General features: G+C 39.0%; 1 protein-coding gene across 2 annotated transcripts in view; it reads right to left on the reverse strand.

Moving 5' to 3' along the window:
• The window catches only part of NINL (ninein like), a 67,480-nt gene extending 61,826 nt beyond the window's left edge, over positions 1 to 5,654 (reverse strand). The window contains exon 1 of one of the 2 annotated variants that reach the window (XM_072409442.1): positions 5,501 to 5,654. The gene's annotated coding sequence lies outside the window, so the exon portion shown is untranslated. The remainder of the gene's footprint in view (positions 1 to 5,500) is intronic. The other variant, XM_072409443.1, reaches the window with a different exon arrangement.
• Between the last annotated feature and the right edge of the window lie 1,989 nt (positions 5,655 to 7,643).

A 7,643-nucleotide genomic window follows, 5' to 3' on the forward strand; every position in this document is an offset into this window, starting at 1 on the left:
TTGATATAAAATATTTTACTACAGTATTTGGTTCAGAATCTTTTTTTTCTAGATTTTCCTCCTTTAAAATTGGGTGCGTCTTATATGCCGGAGCGTCTTATACGCCGAAAAATACGGTAATTGTTTCCTGTTGGTTAATTTTAATGAGAACACATGCAGCCAGTCTTAAAAAAAACAACAAAACTATGAGTCAAATTTTACACTTTGATGTAATATTATATTCAAACACATTTATGGTATCTATAGCACCGACTGATCACACATTCGATGAGCTGAAGATAAAAAAAAAATAATTCTGGGGTATCCTGAGAACTGAAAAATATTTTTAAGGGTTCCATGAGAAAAATGTTGAAAAAGGCTGCATTAGATCACACAAAATGTTGGTGAAAGATTAATTACCAAATTTTAAACTATACACATAAGGATTTATCTTTTGCAGTCTTTACAGCAGTCCCAGATTATATTTAACAGCTGGAATATGATAAATTTATGACAATTTACTCTAATGCTAACAAAGCAGCCCTACATTCCTGGTCTGCTTTAACATACTGTGCTTTTGGCAACTGTGTGTTTCTTTTGATAACTGTTGAGTCTAGCTCAAAGTTTTATGGACATAAGGAGTTTGTCACATCAGACTTGCCAGCAGGCAGCGGGTTTTCTAAGCTCTTAGGTGTACAGTATATTAGTTTCCTTGTTGTAGTAAAAGGAGCTTTTAATTAGTCCAAATATTTTCAGGCAGCAGAAACAGCACAGGATTTTGCCGAAAAAAAAGTGTGTCCTTATACATTCCTATCTTACCTCTAATACAATATTTCTCTGTAAATACTGGCATTTTTCCTAAGTCTTAAAGTTAACACAAACTTAAAGCCAAACTCTAGCCCTGCCTTGCAATTGTACTGAACTTCTCTCAGCTAAAGGACATCCGGTATCATCTAGCCCAGCCGTGGTGAACCCAACTGGTGGTCGAAGTAATTTTGGTGGTCAAACAAAAATAAAAAACAAAAATAGTATTCAAATAAATTCTTATATTCTGAATGACAATTTTCGCCTTTATATTGCACTAAACTCACGAACTGTACAAGAGACCAAAAAACACGGGGGCGCAGTGTGACGTCAGTGTAGTCTTAAATTATATGGGGCAACTGTTGGCAAGCCGTATGTTTCAGTATTGTTTCCACCATTACAACAATCACCCCTCTCTGCCAATACTGATTCTCATCCGACTGTTTTTTTTTATTTGTTTATTTCTCAGATGCTCTTTTAGGTAAGTATGACCTTTTTTCTGTATATATTTGTGTATTTTCTTTACCTGTTATATTAAATAGCATCAAATAGTTTGACTTTGATAACTATCATTTTTTGTTTGGTCATAGATTCAAATGAAATAAACCCATAATGAGTGAGAAAAAGCAAATTAATATTTTGCTTTTCTTTAGTAATATCAAAGATAGTGCTCTGATCAATGAATCAGAGCCTCCACAGTCCTTGTCAGGCACCATTAGGAGGATCAGTATTTTACAAATGTATTTCAAAAATTTCATATTAATGGTCTGCGGGATTTAAAATTATGAATTTAATGGTCCATGGGGTCCGAAAGATTGGCGACCGCTGATCTAGCTTTTCCCTTCCCGGTCTTACTGCCCTAGGCCAAACCTTACATTTGTTAGATTTTATTTCTTTCAATCATGGAGGTTCCAAATCACATTTAGGCTTTAGCCAAAATAATCCGAAAGCCACGCAGCCTGGCTTAGAGTGCCTACTCGTTAAGACTTACTTCCATAAAGGCATTTTGAGGCCACTGAGTGAAGCAGAATTTAAAAGTATTACTGATGTATTTATTATAGAAACATAGAGATCCGGTACAGATCTCACCGAGTCTGAAATAAAGGTATATAATAAAAATGAGAGGTTGTATTACCATGTTGATGGGGGAAGGGGCAGGGTAGGCAAACTAGCAGAAAATTAAAGTTCAGCTTAAAAACAAGTCTATTGGAGAAACAAATTGGAACTATGGCTATGCCCCCTGCAGAGTTTCCTAGGAACCCTCAAAGCCCAGTATTGTATAATGGGATTAATGTTCAAGCTTTCAGGTTACTGGCCAAACCCCTTCTAACCTACATGCCATGATAATGATTGGTAGAGCTAAGAACTTTGTAAAATGCTATTTATCTGTATCAAAAAGACCCTCCAGCTTTGTGTAACAGACCAAGAACAAATATTCAAATTATGTATGTTGCCACTTCTCCATTTCCTAATCTGCATACTTGGTCTGGGTCAATAGTTTAACAGTGTTAAAGCTAAAACTTCAGCATTGGAAACTGATATTTTCAGAAGAATGGCCACAATGGTAGCCCTATATTTTTTTGTGACATGTTTACTTTAAACCATATCTACTCTCTACCCTGGCAAAGTATACTGCAGCTTGCCAAGTTCATGCTGTGGCTGTATTACTTAGAAGTGTTCCACCACACTGCAAATCATCCTTCAGAGGGGGTCACAAAGGAACTTATTTATATCATTGCATTGCTTGAATGCTGCTTATGAATAATGCAAATAGAATGCTACTAGAAATAGAAAAATAATAGAAAAAGAATCCTTTTTTTTATATATTTTTTTCCAGAATATTTGCACACTGGTCTTGATAATCAGTAGAGGAACCAGGGTTCCGTGGAACCTTAGGGTTCATACATATATTGCTTCCTTGAGCATATTGTGATTCTAATGTCAGTTTAAGTGACACCAATGATCTTTTTGGCAATCTGTAAGGGTGACATTTTTCCCACTGGCCAGCAATTTAGAAGGCTTTCTTCCCCCTGACCACCACACCATAATACTGAGCTGTGGATATAGTAATCATAGCAGGTAAATCTTAAAACCTAAAAGTTATTCAAAGGATTCCAATATAAAAAAAAAGGTTGGGAACTGCTTTAGAGTCGCACTATACAGACAATCATTTGTGTAAACCATTAGTTCAAATGATTTGCAAAACAATCCACTCACAATATGCCTTATTAAACAGACTGAAAAAAAAACACAGTAAAAGAACAGAAACTAAAAGAAAAAGTTTTGCTTTCTCTTAAACACCCCCTGTGTCTTTGTCTTGTCTATCTGGGTGAAATAAAAATAAAGGATTTGCTATGCCATGCCAAATGTATTGAGAAAAAGAAAGTAAACATCCCAGGAAGAGTAGGGGAGCTGATGAATACAATGGAAGGAATGCTGTGTGTTAAACACTGCTTCAAGATTTGTTTTAAAAATAAAACCTAAAAACAATAGAAGAGGCAGAGTAAAACAAACTGTACCTTTTGGAAATCAGGATTATCTACAGGGATACAAAGATTTGCTGATTACCAATCTACTAAAGTAATAAAAAAAATCTCAGCATCTGAAAAAAATGCACATATCCAATTTAACCACAGAAAGTGCAGACAATAGCCAGCTGCTAGCCATTGTTTTGTGGAATAAAAGTCTCCTGATATGGAACCTTATGTAAATGTACATCACTTCTTTTTAAATGAAGTTATTCATGCTCAGAGGTCAAAACAAAGATTTAACTTAGGTTTCAGATTTAAACAGATTAGTCTTCGGGCAAAAATCCATTACCAAAAATCTGATGCAGCAGTACACAAATATTCAAATACAAAGATCACTAAATAAATTACCGTAATTATTTATACACCCTCACCTCATACACACAAACCAAAAAAAATATGTTTTTAAAATAACACAGGAATGGAGGGTTTTCTCTTTCATCACTGCACTCAACCCCAGTAACCATCAAGTTTTCTTTTCACCAGACAGAATGAAGACATAACTTTACCAACCACACAACCATTATATCAATCACATGTGCTGTCTCAAGTCCCGCTTGCACTTTTTTACACATAGCATAATATAGAAGACAGCGTGGCACACAGGAAAAGGATGCTGATTACAGCTGACATCTCATTCTTTATGGTGTGAGGAGATCCTGGCTACTCTTCATTCACCTCCATGGGATGATATAGTTAACATAACAGTGAAAGGAGAATCTGTCTGCTCCCCATTCATCTCTATGCAGCACCATAGTTTATGTTATAGTGTCTGAGAAGAATCATTATTCAGCACTATAGCCCGTGTTAGACTATGTGGACAATATAGCAAACCCACATTTTCTTATAAAGGACACAATAGTCTATCTTTTAATGTAGGGAGAATATTGTTACCCCCATTCCCCTTTACAGACCATGTTCCAGTGTATGTGGGGAAATGAATTGCCCATCATTCCCCTTTAAAGCCTTTTTCCAGTCTGTGAGGAATTTTCCTGCCCCTCATTCCCCTCCATAGCCCATATTCCAGTGTCAGTGGGGAATTTATTTACCCCACATTCCCCTTTATAGCCCATGTTCTGGTGTCTGAGGACAATCTTCCTGCCCCTTATACCCCTTTATGGCCCATGTTCTGGTGTCTGGGGTGAATCCTTCTGCCCCTTATTCCCCTTTATCCCCCATGTTCTGGTGTCTTGGGTGAATCTTCCTGCCCCTCATTCCCCTCCATAGCCCATGTTCCAGTGTCTGTGGGGAATTTATTTACCCCACATTCCCCTTTATACCCCATGTTCTAGTGTCTGTGGAGAATCTTCCTGCCCCACATTCCCTTTTATACCCCATGTTCCTGTGTTCGTGAGGAATTTATTTGCCCCTCATTCCTTGTCATAGGTAAACATATTACAATTTATAGTATGTTCCAGTGTGTGGGGTTTTTTTTGCCCCTCATTCCCCTCCATAGCCCATAGTTTAGTGTCTGTGAGACATTTATTGCCCCTCATTCTCCTCCATAGGTAAACATATTCTGAGGTATAGTATAAGGAGAACCTAGCTACCCCACATTCCCCTTTATCCCTCATGTTCTGATGTCTGGGGTGAATGTTCCGGCCCCTTTTTCCCCTTTATACCCCATGTTCTGATGTCTGAGGAGAATCTTTCTGCCCCTTATTCCTCTTTATCCCCCATGTGCTGGTGTCTTGGGTGAATCTTCCTGCTCCTTTTTTCCATTTGTCCCCCATGTTCTGGTGTCTTGGGTGAATCTTCCTGCCCCTTATTCCCCATGTTCTGGTGTCTGGGTGAATGTTCCTGCCCCTTATTCCCCTCATTCCCCTCCACCACCATGCATTGCACAGACATGTAAGCAGTATTTCCCAATGGAAACAATGACGCAGGCAGAAAGTTCCTCAGCCCCCATACAAGTGAATATAAACCTGTCCTGTAACGGTTAATAAAAGAAACATTCGCCAGGCAGGTTACACTCCAGTCACCCTGAGGAAGGGGCAGCCATTGCAGGACACTGGGATGATTGTCATATGAACACCTGGGATCCGGTTTCCACAGCTCCCCTCCTTCTCACTAATTATTCCTAACAGCCTGGCAGAGCAGTCATGGAGACGGAGACATGATAACACAGTGAGCATGGAGGGGAGACATTGTGCATGGGGAGTGCTGCACACACAACTATACAAACTTACTTCATCCCTCCTCATAGTGCAGGCCACAGGGCGCAGCTCCGGCTCTCCATACCGGCACACATGGCACGGCCGATGTATACAGTTACTACCGATACTGTACGTTACTGGAAGATCTCTATCCCAGGCTATGCCCCTCCTTCTGAGGCCAGCACATCCTCCAGATCAGTACAGGAGAATGAGGGGCAGGCTGAGAACTCCTAAATGGAGGCTGCACCCTTCACCATCTCCTCCTCCTCATCCTCCAGCATCACCACCCTGAGCTACTGGAGACCTTAGACTGATACGATGGCACCTCATCCAGCACCCGCTCTGCCATCCTCTAATAGCACTGGAGACCCGATTCTAAAGTTACTTGGCACCTCTGCCAGCACCCTGCCATGCCATGTAATAAATACTTCTCCCACATGACTTTAAAAGGCCACCAGAATTGCCCAACTATTCATGTCACAATTTGGTGTGAATCTCTAAACTGATCCTAGATAATCAAGGTGGTAGGAACAAATGATCAATAATTGCTAGATTGTATCATATATATATTGTATCAGAATGTTAAATCAATTATTTTCGGGAATGGCCACATCAATAATTATGATACAGAAATACCATATGCCTGCAATATCCACCTGTCAGATTCCACCGTCCAATTCGTGTTGAGATGTTTAAATAATTACTTAGAAAGTCCCTGAACACTATTTTGTTACCATAATTGCTAGGCGTGTTAGAACACATCTCAAAGGAAAACCAAGCAGTTTTTTCTGTAAACTAAAGATAAAACCTATTTGGAAAAACAGGTTTTTAGAGCCCAACGACTTTTCAGGTTCATTGAAAAGGCCATTCAATAGTTTTATCCCCACATTTCTGAGAAGGGGGTAGGGAGTTTAGGAAGACCATATGTTCCACGTGAAAATATTGGTGACAACACTATGTTCGGGTGCTTTGCAATTACCTTATGGGGAATAATAGAATCAGACTTTCTCTGGTGGGAATTACTCCCTTTCAAACACATGGACCTGGAAAATGGACCAAGGGAATGTTTAATGGAATGTCTGATTCCCTGTTTTAAAAGTAGAGCCTGTGAAGTTGTCATGGGGTTTGAAATTGTTTTTTTTTTCTATACTTCCATTTTAATTAACAGAAAAAAATAAATCACTTAGGATGTCCTCCACGTTTTTCTAACACCTTCTATCCTGCATGTTTGGTGACCATACCATGTTCAGGGGCTGTGCAAATTCTATTCATGCCTATTTATTGTCTCCTAAAAAGATCACATTACGACTTTTTTTCAGATATCATCTAGGGTATTTATTTACTTCTACAAGTGAAATTGCTGCTAAGAGAGGACACAATGGTCTAAATCTAGTATGTGGCTTTGTGTACAGGGATGTGCAGCTTGTCTCTCTTCTGCTGCCTAACTGTAACCAAACAGCATCACCACCCAAGACAGCTGCACTGCTGCCACCTTGTGACTCATTGGGACGCTGCACTGAACAGTGATGACACTTAACACTCACTTACCTAGAGATCAAATTATCAATTTTAATAGAATATCTAAATTTTCTCTAGTTCTAGTACTAGTTCTGCATAATGTTTTGTAGAGATTGGAGATGACAGGTTAGATTGCCCACTTTTAGGGTTAAGTAAATCAAAGCAGTGATCCATCTACTTGACTGTGAATCCGTAGACTGTAAGCCCAGGAAGTCCACTAAATCTCTAAATACTAAATATTGTTATTATTGCAAAGCATTGTGATCTTATAGTGTCAATAAAATATCTTATATGCTTCAGTATTTTTAGGACATTGCTAGGTTCTGCAAAAACATATACAATAAATATTATAGATGTATGTGTATTTGTCATTTGCTCACCACCTTCCACTAGCTTATTTTGTCTAGTCTGTTCTCCTTCTTACATTGCAGGCCATGACGGCCTGTAGTCTTGAACTCATGGACGTCACCTGATGCTGGGTTTCCTCCTTTTTATGCTCTGCCAGGCCTTTACTGCAGCGGCTTTCAGTTGCTGTTTGTTCAATTTAGCCTTTCAATTCTTGAGGCTTCTGAGTGGCTTGCACCTTGCAGTGCACCCTCTGTATTTACTTTCATGCAGTCTTCTCTTTATGGTAGACTTGGATATCGATACGCCTACT

Source organism: Pyxicephalus adspersus, chromosome 4 (genome assembly GCF_032062135.1).
Source record: "Pyxicephalus adspersus chromosome 4, UCB_Pads_2.0, whole genome shotgun sequence".
Taxonomy (NCBI): Eukaryota; Metazoa; Chordata; class Amphibia; order Anura; family Pyxicephalidae; genus Pyxicephalus; species Pyxicephalus adspersus.